Source organism: Lissotriton helveticus, chromosome 4_1 (assembly GCF_964261635.1).
Source record: "Lissotriton helveticus chromosome 4_1, aLisHel1.1, whole genome shotgun sequence".
In the NCBI taxonomy this organism is placed as follows: domain Eukaryota; kingdom Metazoa; phylum Chordata; class Amphibia; order Caudata; family Salamandridae; genus Lissotriton; species Lissotriton helveticus.
In genome coordinates this window covers 1117621606-1117634459 of record NC_136063.1, presented here as the reverse complement: position 1 = coordinate 1117634459, position 12854 = coordinate 1117621606, and the positions used below count along the sequence as shown (strand labels likewise).

Sequence of the window (12854 nt, the reverse complement as noted above, 5' to 3'; positions counted from 1 at the left end):
GTACATACATATGTAGAGAGAACCAAAACCATAAACAATATAAAAAGTACAAATGACATCACAAATAAAAAGATCAAATGAAGGAAAACAAGTAGGCATATCGAATCACTGTGTGCAGCAGCAATTTTAGGTGCTGACTGATGATACCAGTTTGTGCAAAATAGCGAATAGGGTGCAACAGTATAAAGTAAAAGCTGAGGAGCCCTAATTCTATCTAGCATCCCATAGTGCCAGTGCATTAATATAAGCTTGACAAAGGCCTATGCTGTGTGCGACATTACGGGTAAAGAGCAACAGTGCTAATAGTTGGTCAGATAAAATGTACAGATGAGCTTGGGCAAATATCCAACCTGACAGGATAGGGAGCCGCAAAACACAGGTTATCCCTAGCATCCCGCCATGCTGTGAAGGGGTTTCTGGGATTCTTGACACAGCCTTTCTTAGCCAGTGAAATGTGAAAAATAGTTATTGTTCTATTAATAAAAATTGTTACAATCATGAAAATTTAAAGCAGCAGAATTCTTAAAACAGAGACTTCAGACATTCTGAACAAATACATTATAGATATTTCAATAATTCAAAGATAACATGCCGTACAGGACCATTGAAATCACATAGAGAATCATAAAAATAGTATTCTGTTCATATCTAAATTGTATTAATTCATGTAATTATTAATGATAGTGTCTCTATGTAAAGATAATACCTATCATACCAACAGGCTTTGCGGTCATGCCCAGCCCGGTAATTAAAGTGCTGTTAACGCCGTCCCTTCGAACAAGCTATATTTAGTGCAAACACATAGCAAATATAGTAATAATAAATAATAACATTCTCTAAGGTGCATCCGTGCCTTTTCTCAGTATTCAACTGAGTCCTATTGAAGTTTTACACTGTACATAAACATGGGTACTTTCATGTTCACCTGCCTACTCCTATAGCGCGGACAAAACATCAGCCTTTCTTACCCATCCACCTTGACCCCAGCCTAAGTCCAAGTTTTCACTTTAGCAAGAGATTTAAAGATGTCCAAGAATTGCACCAATCGAATGTTAAGTACTGTGTTTCTTGGATCCAATGACTCAATTTGTGCTGATCTACGAGACCTATTCCCTTATGTGTTATATTCCTCCTTCAACAAACTCCTTCACTGATGATCTAGAGCTGGGAAAATGCAGATGACGTGCTGCAGGGTTTCATCTGCCTGATGACATATTCGGCATTCCTGGTCCCCCCTTTGGCCTTCTCCCCTCCACTGTGGCACAACATCTAGAGCGGGAATATCACCAAGTCTCAGAGCAATTAATTTCTGTTTGATCTTAAGGGAGTAAGTGGCTTTCATAAATGTGAGCATTTTTTGGACATCATAAGATTTTATCACCAGCCACCCATGTGACAGCTTAGCCACTTAATCTTTATCGTTCAACCAACGTTGCAACTGGATAGATTTATTTATCGCTCTTCTAAAAATTTGACTGGATGTTTTTAATTTCCTTATCTCGCCCAATTCAAACTTTCCAATGCTTCTTTCAAGGTATTTTTTATATTCACTATTCCCCCTTTGAAGGCTTATTTCAGGCCAGACTATGTTAGCCAATGAGCCTTCAGCAGCTGACTGCAGTTTTGGCAGCATTTATCAAATGCCACAGGCCTAGCGAGGGGCTGGTTTATCAGCGAAAACTCCAGCCTAATTTGGGCAGACAATGCTGATCTTGATAGCTGGAAAAGTTATTTATAGGATCTTATCACAATTTTGTCCAGGAGATTAGCTTCCGCACCCATGATTATTTCTGCCCTGTACCAAAGTGCAGGTATCAAGTCAGCCTTCATTACATCCGCCATTGGCTGAAGACTACTGTGCCCGGATGAATTCTGCTAAAGTTGTAAAGGAATGGTTAAGGACTTGCGCTTTTGCTTTGATCGCCTCCCTTTGGGGTGTGAACGTATATATAAATATATATATATATATATATATATATATATATATACACACACACACACACACACGCATACATATATTATAGTGTGTGTTTGTGTGTGTGTGCATCCGTACACAAAGAATCAAGTCACTCCTCACTGTGAAATTCTGTGTTTATTGCGATGTAGAATTTCACCGTGAGCTGTGCCTTGAGGACTTTTTCATTGTGTACGGACAGTGACACGGGTGCCGCAGCCCGTCCTTTAGGCACCAGCGCATTTGTGGATGTGACAAGCGTTTGGGGATTCTGTTGTGCTTATATATGCATACACTTACTTTCAGGGGTTTTCAGTTTCCCCCTCACAATAATAGGGCTGCTATTGGGTCATTCACATTTTTCTACCGCCCACTTCAGCATACAGAATGGGGTAATGGGTCTGCTCACTTCACCCATTGATCCTCTTCTGTGTGAGTTATGGCATTCTACCAAAGCAGTACGTCATCACTCATACTGAAGATATTCCGCTTCATTCACAGGGACTTGTAGGCTAAAGTGTCTTTAATTACTATTATTTTTCTTTTAACTTTGAGTTCATGGCAGCTGTACAGACACTTCTACTGGTCCCTCACTACAGCTTGTCGCTGCGAGCACTGCAAGTGGTACCCATCACTAAATAGGCTTTTAAAGCAATTATAGATGGCTGCCTATGAGTGCGCAAGTATATTTACACTTTAGCAGCCATCTTTACATGTTTTTACTTTTGTAAAAAACATTCAATGCGTGTGAATACAGCAATTTTTAGGGTTTTTTGTAACATTTTATTATACAAAATAATTTTAAAACAGCCACTGGGATGCATGCATTGTGTGCAGGGAGGGCAGCCATTTTTTTTTATGATTTCTGTAATAAAAGTTAAAAAAAACATTTCAGAACAAAACAGGCGTTTGCAATGCTAAAAGGCCCACAGCCCAACCTACTGATTTTGCCAATGTGTGCTTACTACACTGCTTGCTAGTGCAGTTTCATGGATCTGTAAATAAAAACATTCTAGTGTTAAACAACCCAACTGCCCTTATTTTATCCACTTTGGAAGTGTATATGGTAGAGTATTTCCTGCTTGTAATCATTCCTGCAACTAGTAGATTATAAAAAGGATTTCAGCAGCAATAGCTTAAAACCACAGTACTATCACAATCAGCAGCACAGGTACATAATCCACACATCATGACTCCTGATAAACCCTCTGAAGCATTATGACACTGCACAGACTGCAGGTAACATGATAAAAAGCCAAGGATGGCCAATTTACTGAAAGGTCAGCCACGATACATGTAAGACAAGAACATGAACTTTCTCTTTCCCAAATCCAGTGCTAAAAAGGATCTAGCCTGGTTGGATAGTTGTTATTTCAAATGTTGAGAGAATCGCCTCTTCTGATATTTGGGTTGGTAATGGGGTTCGTGATTTTGATCTTATCTGGGAATTCATTCTGGGTCCGTCACTTGACCACGTGTCTGATACTGAGAAACTTTCACTCTCAGGGGCTTTCGCCCAAAATTTGAAGGGCTTAAAAAGAAGCTAAAAGTGAAAGGTTCTATCTAGAAAACCAGGAGGAATAATAATATCTGGGTTAAATCTAAAGGAAGAATTATTTTGCTAGATTTTAAGAATAGACTGATTGCAAGTCCCTGAGCATCATACATCCACGTGTTAGTTTTAATCGAATATATATTTTTTGTATTGCAACGGTTTTAATTAACTATGCAAATAAACTACTTGACTTGACTTAAGTGGGTAAACACTGGGGCCCAGTGTTTTCCCTGCCGGGAGCAACTGGATAGCCTTTGAGAAGTTTAAGCAGGGAACACATCTGTGAGTGAGATTGGAACGACTGCCTTATAGGTAGGGTGGAGAGCGAGTAAGAGAATGCTTGTGTAAAAAAAAAAAAATATATATATATATATATATATATATATATATATATATATATATATATATATATATATCAATCTGCCAAAGAAACAGCTTTTTCTGTTATTATGAAGAAAGTGTAGAACAAATGTTTTTATATTCTGTCAAGATAAGGGCTGATAGCAACCAGTGTATTAGGCAAGATCCTTTCAGTGTGTAGCATGACACAGAACTTTGCAATAATGGAATGACTGTGAAAAATGAATGTAGCAAACGCTATGATTTATATATTGCACATTCATGGAAAGCTGTTCCTCAATATAAGCCGTTTCAAATGTCTTCGCTACGGATTTAGGTATTTTGGGAAACGATACTTTGGTGTCTAAAAGTGGTTCCCTATTCAGACCCACCTCTGCAGGCACCTTTACCGTGCCCAACTAATGCTTATTACTTTTGAAGCCTTTTGTCCAAACATTAATTCATTAGTTCAACACCTCTATCGAAGTTCAGGATTACTGTGGCCCATGTGACCTAGAAGGAAACTACTAGCCTCTGGCTTTTGCTTATAAGGTCTGTAGTGATATGGTCCCTATATATCTTTCCATGTCACAATTACATCTAATAGGTATGAGGCATGAACAAGCAAGCCCCCTTGCTAGCAGGGCCAAGGGCGATCAAGCACGGTCCTGAAGGTATGAACCAAGTGGAGAAACGTGTGTAACAATTTAAAAAAGATAATAACAACTAAACAGACAAATGTTTAATAGAATTAACAACACATATTTGGGGTTTTACTTACCTTAACTTCGGCACTCCTTAATGCAATCGAAACCAGTCTTCCGTCAACATTGCCTAAAGCAGTTTGACCTCTCCAACAAAGTCCTTCAAAGAAAATAAACAATTCCAGTTTTAGGTGTCAAAGGAGTTTAATTTGTTAAAAAAAAAAATCGCATTCAATATTTTGAATATATATAAACACAGAACGTTTGGCAAACCAAATGCAGTTAGATTGATGATCTTGCTTTCTATTTGCGACCTTTCCCAAAAATAAACATGGGAGATAGAGACATAATACAAAAACAATGAACAACAATGTAGTTATTTTCTTCTTCTTCTTGCCCCCTCCCTTTTCATTCATTTTCACACCCATACACACAATCACTGAACTGAGGAAAAGATTCTGTAACTCTTCATCATCAGCAATGCACTCCCTCAGATAATCAAGCAGGGCCTTTGGAAATTAGGATACAAGATGTGACCATGTGACCTCTTGGACAAAACATCTCAAGTCTGTGACCAGATAATTCAGCAAGGTTTGAGCGGTTTCCCATTTGCCCACTATCATCCGCTTAGCAGCTACCAGAGTGAGTGTTGAGGCGCCCTCTTGCTGAATGGAGGAATTATTTTGATCACTGCAACCGAATAAGAAGGTGCTCAGGTCTTTAGGAGTGGCATTCCCTATAGTAGCATCCAATTTATTCACAATTTCTCCCAAATGGAAAAGGTATACTACCCATGGCACTTTCTTTTTGGACTTTCTTTCTGATTGCGGTTTCTATAGTTCCTAGTATATAATAATTTCCTTTTTTCTTTAGAATTTAGCAATTGACATCATGTGCCTATGCCTCCTGGTATTTCCTACTTTTGAATCCTGTAAGGTTCGGATGTCATTTTTATACTGCTAAAATTAATCAGCCTGAAATGGACTAGCTCTCTGCTAGCCATTTGAAGGTTGAGCATAATCATCATGACATTTGCTTATCGAGGTGTCCAACCTTTACTGTTCCCCCATTCACATGATCAGACATTTACGTCCATACAATTACTTCAACAGTACCCTTACTTTGAAGAGCTACACCATCCCTTCCCTTTAAGCATTCTCATGTTGAAATAAGATTTTTATTTTAGTACTTCAAGTTTTGATTCACTCAGGTGAACATTTTATGCTTATTCATGAACACCCCTGCTAGCAACATGGTCCATTCATTTTCAAAGTTACGTGTGTGTAAAGTTACGAGTTGGTAAGACCAGCGTTCTTGGGTGAACAAGGCAGGCACAGGCTCCTTTCCCAGGGGCAGAAGTAAACTGTAGTGTCCCACACACATTCATCAAACCTTACTGGCTGGAGCTTGCATTCAAAGGGGCTGAGTCCGAAGTTATTTACAACGAAACATGGCACAAGTGTGGCTATTACTGTTTGGAACAAAGGACTCCTGCTGGTGGTGGAAGCAGAGTTGACCAGATGAGGGAAGAGAATGGGAAGGAACGAGGTAGAGATTCAAAGGATTAGACAGAAGTGTAAGTTAAGATGAGCCACTTCCATCTTGCCCTGTCAGGGGGGCAGCATCCTACCAAGTACATGGACTCCCATCCACATATGTGTAGGATGCCAGTCTCGATAGGGTTTGAGCCATGACGTAACTTGCCGTAGCTATCTCCTCTACTTTGGCGGCCATTTTGGAGTGGTCTGACCCTAACTCTCCTCTCTCCTAATCTCAAGTACCGAGTGTCTACCGTTTATTGCAGTATTATACCTCTACATGTTCTTAATGCACTGACGGATACCTCATATATTTCTGGCCGTTCACTAGGGGCATCTCTGACTCCTGCTGCTTTTCTTTTGCACATGTATTATGTATATATACTTTGACCTGGTATATCATTAATATTATATCCCTTTATGTATATTACACCCCTCGCACTTTCAATATAGTATTGCACCGTTAACTACCTCTTATTTCTAAAAACTACATATCTCTTCACTCTGTACACCTGTATCTTGTTCTAGTGTATCACTAATATTACACCTCTAGACTATCCACTGTTATAAGCTGTACCCTTCTTCCTCTATCTCAGTACTGCACCGACTGCTACCTCATACTTTTATTATTATTATTACTATGCTACCTCATACCTGTATTATTACTATTAGTATCTTTATGCCTATTCTACGTCGATCTCCCTGCACATATTTCTGTCTCCTTCCTTTGCGGTAAGGTGAACCCATTCCACTCCTCTCCCTGGACTGCACCAATTACCACTTCCTACATCCTGTTTTCGTTGTATTTTGAGTCTGATTGTGATTATTGTATTTAGATTTTGATTCTGACCATGTTTACAACGACTGCTGAGTCTGATTGTGATTATTGTATTCAGATACAGTGATTTAGATTTAGATACATACTACCTCATATCTCTTTTGGACGCTACCTCATATCTCTTTTGGATGCTCACTAGTGTCACTTATGACGCCCTAGCTCCTACACCCAACATTACAGCCTCTAAAATGGAGCGCAACGGCAAGCACACTTTTAGAATTAACTACCCTTCCACCCTCACCAAAAAAGCCACTAAACGTTTTAAACATAACTTCATGAGGTCGCACCCTGAAACACCCTTTGCCGACACCTACTTCTCACCGGGCAATGGAGCCCTGAATACCGATATCATCTTCCACACCTCACGCAGAGCCCAATGGAGAAAAGCGTTCCTAACCCTACTCACCGTCTCCTCCACCAGGAAAACAACTCATGGCCTAACTCTCTCTATCACACCTTCCCACCTCTTCCCTGGCAGGACTACCATTACTATCTATAACAACGGGATTGTCCTAATTCAATCCACGGACAAGAACCTGGAACTACTAGACAACCTGTTCCCCAAGTTCAAAGAGCACCTCTCCAATCTGCGGACCCCCACCCAGATCTCCACCAGCACTATCACCCCTGACGTCGCAGCCCCCACCTACAACACCTCTACCCCCAGCACCCCAGTAAATGGCCCACCTGCTATTAACACCCCACACTCCCCAAGGACAGACACCCCCAGCACCCCAGTAAATGGCCCACTTGCTGTCAACGCCCCACATTCCCCAAGGACAGACACAAATGTCGCCACCTCTTATACTAACCGCCCCTCTAACATGACCCCTTTTACCCCCACTCACATCCCCCCTATCCCTCTCCTCCCTGACATAACAACCCCCACCCGCAACACGCCACCTGAACACACCACCGCTCGGAGTTTATCCACCCCCCTCCCATCCCCCCCACGACAGACGCCTCTCCCTCCCCAGCTCCCTCCCCACTCTCACCCACGACACTCTCACACCTGACAGAACAACTCTCACCCACAACACGCCACCATATGATAACATCACCACTCGGAGTCTATCCACCTCCCCCTCCCATACCCCCCACGGCGGACACCTTTCCCCCCCCAGCTCCTTCCCCACTCCCACCCACGACACTCACACCCTCCCAACAACACACACAGAACATACCACCTCCCCTACCTTAGCATCCCCCTCTCTCCCATCTCCTATTCTCAGCCCTCACTACCCTCCGGTCTCCCCCACTGTCTTCAGCCTTCACTCACTCTTCCACTCACCGGCACCGTCTCCCACTGACGGCACTACCTATGCCTCCCACCCACCGCCTTCACCGCCTACTTCACCCACACCCCCCGCCCACAAACACGCCCACTCTTTGAATGCCATCCCACCCATTTGCACCGCAGAACATTCCAACAATGCTAGTATATCCCCCCCTTTGATTCCCTGTCCGCTTTCCAGCTCACTACACAACCATACACCAATGGCTCTCACCACCTACGCCATCCCCAATGCACCCCCTGACCTGACTTTACCCACCCTCCAACAAGTCAAAGAGGATATTCCACAAATCAAAAAAGATGTCCACGCAATCAAAGACCTTCTCTCATCACAGCCCAGTCTACCTCCCATCATCCCTCTACCCTACAAAGGACGCACCCGCCCTACATACCCTCGCCTCCAACGACATCCGCGCTGGCAGACTATCCCCGTTCGCAACAACTCCCACCGCCCCCGCCGTGTCCTCAACCCATTGTCGGACCGCGACCTATGCTCTCTCCTAAGCTCTTATGGCCCAGGTCCGGTAAAACACATATCCAGCACACACATCCCCATACCCACAATTCTTACAAACCCTCTGAGGCTCCCAACACTCAACAACAGAGGTTCCGTCCCTAACAACCTCAGAAAAGTTCCCCTCACTCTAGAAAGCTCGACTACCCTTCTCTCTCCCAAACTCAAATGCATCCTACTCAACTGCAGATCGGCCCAGAGACACTCCTCCGACATCGCTGATCTCGTCTCAGCTAGGGATCTGGACCTAGCCATTCTAACAGAAACTTGGCTCACTGAAGCCTCTACCCCGATTATGGACATACTAGTCCCCCCCAACTATCACATCATTAGGCTAGACAGGTCTTCAGACAAGACGGGCGGGGGAATTGCATGCATTTTTAGAAGCAACCTCTCCGTTACTAAAGTCACCTCCCCCTCCCTCTCCTCCTGTGAACTCCTCTGCCTCGACATCACCAGCGAGGGCAAACAAGTTTGTGCTCTACATCTCATCTATCACCCGCCTGGTGACAATCTCATATTCACCCAACAACTCATGGACATGATCACTTCCAATGCCGGTCGGCAGACCACCCAAGTCTACCTGGGTGACTTCAATCTCCACTGGAACGATCAGAAAGACACAGTGGTGAATAGTCTCAAAACTTTCCTTAATGCGCTTGACCTCACCCAAATATGCGATAGACCAACACACGACAAAGGCTCGATACTTGATCTCATCATTGCCAAAGATAATTCTACACAACTGGAGACGATTCTACCCTGCGACTGGTCAGATCACCACATTATCACCTTCTTTATCAATGAAAAAGTTAAACCTAACCCGGCTCAACCAATCAAATCCAAAACATGGAAAAGGGACATGAAGAATCTCAACCCCTCTACTCTGCCTCCCCACATCGGCAATCTCCTCCTTCCCCCTTCAGGTGCCTCGGATGTTCAATCACTGACTGACCACTACCTTGAATCTATGAATACATTAGTCAATGAAGTCGCCCCACTGCAACTGAAGAGAGTCTCCACCAAAACCTCTAACCCCTGGTATGACGACAGACTCAATGACGACAGGCGTTCGATGCGAATGGCAGAGCGCACCTGGAGAGCGGACCCTTCAGCACTGCACCTCAAAAGGCTTAAAAACAAGAGAAATGCCTACTTCAGGAAAATAAAGCGCACAAAGTTGGACTTCTTCAGCCGCCAGTTGGACCAAGCAAAAAACAGGCCAAGAAAACTGTTCGAACTAATCAAGACCCAAACAAAGGCACAACCCTTACAATCAAATAGCACAACAAGCGACTCCCCACACTGTCAAGACTTCTCTGCTTTCTTTAAGCTAAAGACTGACAACATAAGAAATGACCTCATCATGGATGTAAGCCGATTCCCCAACCACACCAGAATGGCTAACACTCAACCTAAAAACATGGCATCTTGGCTGTACTTCGATACCTACTCGGAAGAAACAATACACAAGCTGCTCTGCACCTTGAAGCCCTCTAATCACCTCACAGACCCTCTACCTGCTAATGCTGTAAAAGACTTCATCCCCTTGCTCCTCCCTCTCTGGACCAAAATCATCAACTGCTCCCTGCAACAAGGCCTCATTCCAGACTCCCTCAAGGTGGGGCAAGTCACGCCTATACTCAAGAAACCTACAGCTGATCCGTCTGACCTAAACAATTACCGGCCCATCACCAATATCCCCACCCTGGCCAAACTGCTGGAGAAATGTGTCCAACTCCAACTAACAAGACACATTGACCAATTTGACCTCCTCAACTCTCATCAATCAGGCTTCCGAGCGAAACATAGCACGGAAACAGCTATGACACACATAATTGATGACGCCCTCCAAATTCTTGATCGCAATGAGTCCTGCCTTCTCATCCTTCTTGACCTCTCGTCAGCATTTGACACGGTCAAACATGAGAACTTGCTGGAGCTGCTAAGCACTAGAATGGGTCTATCGGGAACGGTTCTCAAATGGTTCTCGTCCTTCCTTCACAACCGGTCTCAGAAGTTCAAGATCGACAATGTGCTATCTTCACCTGTGCCTGCAGATCTAGGTGTTCCACAAGGATCCTCCCTCTCCCCCACATTGTTCAACCTCGTCATGGAACCGCTCGCCACCTTGCTCCAAGCTTCTAATGTCCAATTCCATATGTACGCCGACGACACACAACTGTACCTAAAGCTTCAATCCCCGGAAGATATCAAACATCTGAATTCCACGCTTATTAACACTCAATCTTGGCTAGCCGATAATCACCTCAAACTAAATGCTCTGAAAACTGAGTTCCTTCTCATCTCACCCCCGGCGAAAATTTCCACCACCCAAACATGGCTCAACAACCTAGCACTCAATGTCCAACCCACCATCGTGGACTCAGCGAAATCCCTAGGCATCACACTGGACGCCAAGCTCAACATGCAGCAGCACGTCAGCAAAGCCACAAAAGCAGCTAATTTCCAAATCAACACACTGAGGAAAATTAAACCCTTCCTCCCTGCTGAAGACTTCCAAACTGCTGTACAAGCGTTAGTCATCCCTCGAATAGACTACGGAATTGTGGCCCTCAGCGGACTCCCGCTATCCACAACAGCACCCTTAAGAGCCTCCCTGAACGCTGCAGCAAGAATCATTACTGGCTCAAGAAAACATTCGCATATTTCCCCAGACTTAAAGTCCCTAAAATGGCTGCCTTTTGAAGCCAGAATACAACTAAAAATTGCAGTTATGACACACGCGGCCGTGCACCACAATGCACCCAACTACCTCGCTCAAAAGTTGTCTATATCAGGAGGTTCGAGATCCAATAGAAGCTCAAAAAATCTACTCCTGAAACCCCGTAGATTCCGGAAAGAGAAAACTTACAAGCGCTCCTTCTCAGGAATGGCACCCAGGATCTGGAATGCGCTCCCTCCTGAAACAAGGCGTATCTCCTCCACTGCACTCTTCAAGAAAGAGGTGAAAACCATCCTTCTGGCCAAGATCTCCTGAACCTTATAGGTGCTGGATCAGAGACTCTGCATTGCCTTGTGTCAATGCTCACCTTGTCCTCTGGCACTATACCTCTACTTGATGGAGACACTACTACTCTACTTTCTTACTACCGACCAATATATGATACACGTTGGGTCACTGATTCACCCTCCCGATGCCCCCACTCAGTGCTCTCTCTATACTAAAACACTGGTATAAGCCTTCCACTCACCCAAGGTGTACCTGAACACCTCTGTAGTGGGATCAATGACTTGTGCCGTCTTATATTATTTGTTTACCTGACTGTATATTGATATGTTTTATGTATGTTATTATTATCCTTTCATGTTAGTGACTACTACAATGCTCCCATTACCTCTGTTCATTCCTACTGCCCCTACCCGGTCATTGTGAAGCGCTCTGATATCTGTAAGGATCTTGTTCGCGCTATATAAAACTTTGAATAAATAAAATAAACTATGGGTCGCCAAACTAGTGATCATCAATCAGCCTTTGGGTGTATGGGGGGCTTGGGGTGCAATCCCTTCCTCAAATATTGGTCTCCTTCGGCCTAGAAGATGGTGAAATCTGGGCATTTAAGTATTGTGCAGTTTCAGCTCAGAATGGCAGCCCTGATTTCCTCAATCATAAGGTGTATTTATGCAGGAGTCTAGTATTTCTTTCTATAAAAAGCTGCACAGCAGCTGCTCAGATTATCAACTTTCATTCTTGTTCATGCATCATCATTTTACTAATATAACAGCATCACTTGCCTTGTGCATGTTGCCATCTAAATTACAGGGCCATTCCTCATTACCCCATTTTTGGTGTGAATATATACATACACACAACAGCACCCTTCTGCCCCTTTGGTTGTGATGGTTCTATGTAGCTGCTGAACTGGGCTACCTCGACCTGCAAAGCAGGCCATCCAAGTGGTTCTCTGCCTCTTCTCTCTCTCCTGTTGCCTCTGCCTAGTCTAAGAAAATGTACAATGTGGCTGACCCAACTGCTGAAGTGGCATGAAAATGAACTGAAAGCATAACAGAAACCATGAAACACCATGGGATCTGCACAGTAAATTGTAGCTACCACCTAAATTACATTTATAACTTGCATACCCATATTTCACACT

The 12854-nt window shown here is 43.6% G+C and overlaps 1 protein-coding gene across 5 annotated transcripts in view; it reads right to left on the bottom strand.

The window, feature by feature from the left end:
* The window catches only part of PTPN3 (protein tyrosine phosphatase non-receptor type 3), a 1880479-nt gene that overhangs the window by 1749992 nt on the left and 117633 nt on the right, over positions 1-12854 (bottom strand). For all 5 annotated transcript variants that reach the window (XM_078687727.1, XM_078687724.1, XM_078687726.1 and 2 more), the window contains exon 3: positions 4630-4712. The gene's annotated coding sequence lies outside the window, so the exon portion shown is untranslated. The remainder of the gene's footprint in view (positions 1-4629; positions 4713-12854) is intronic.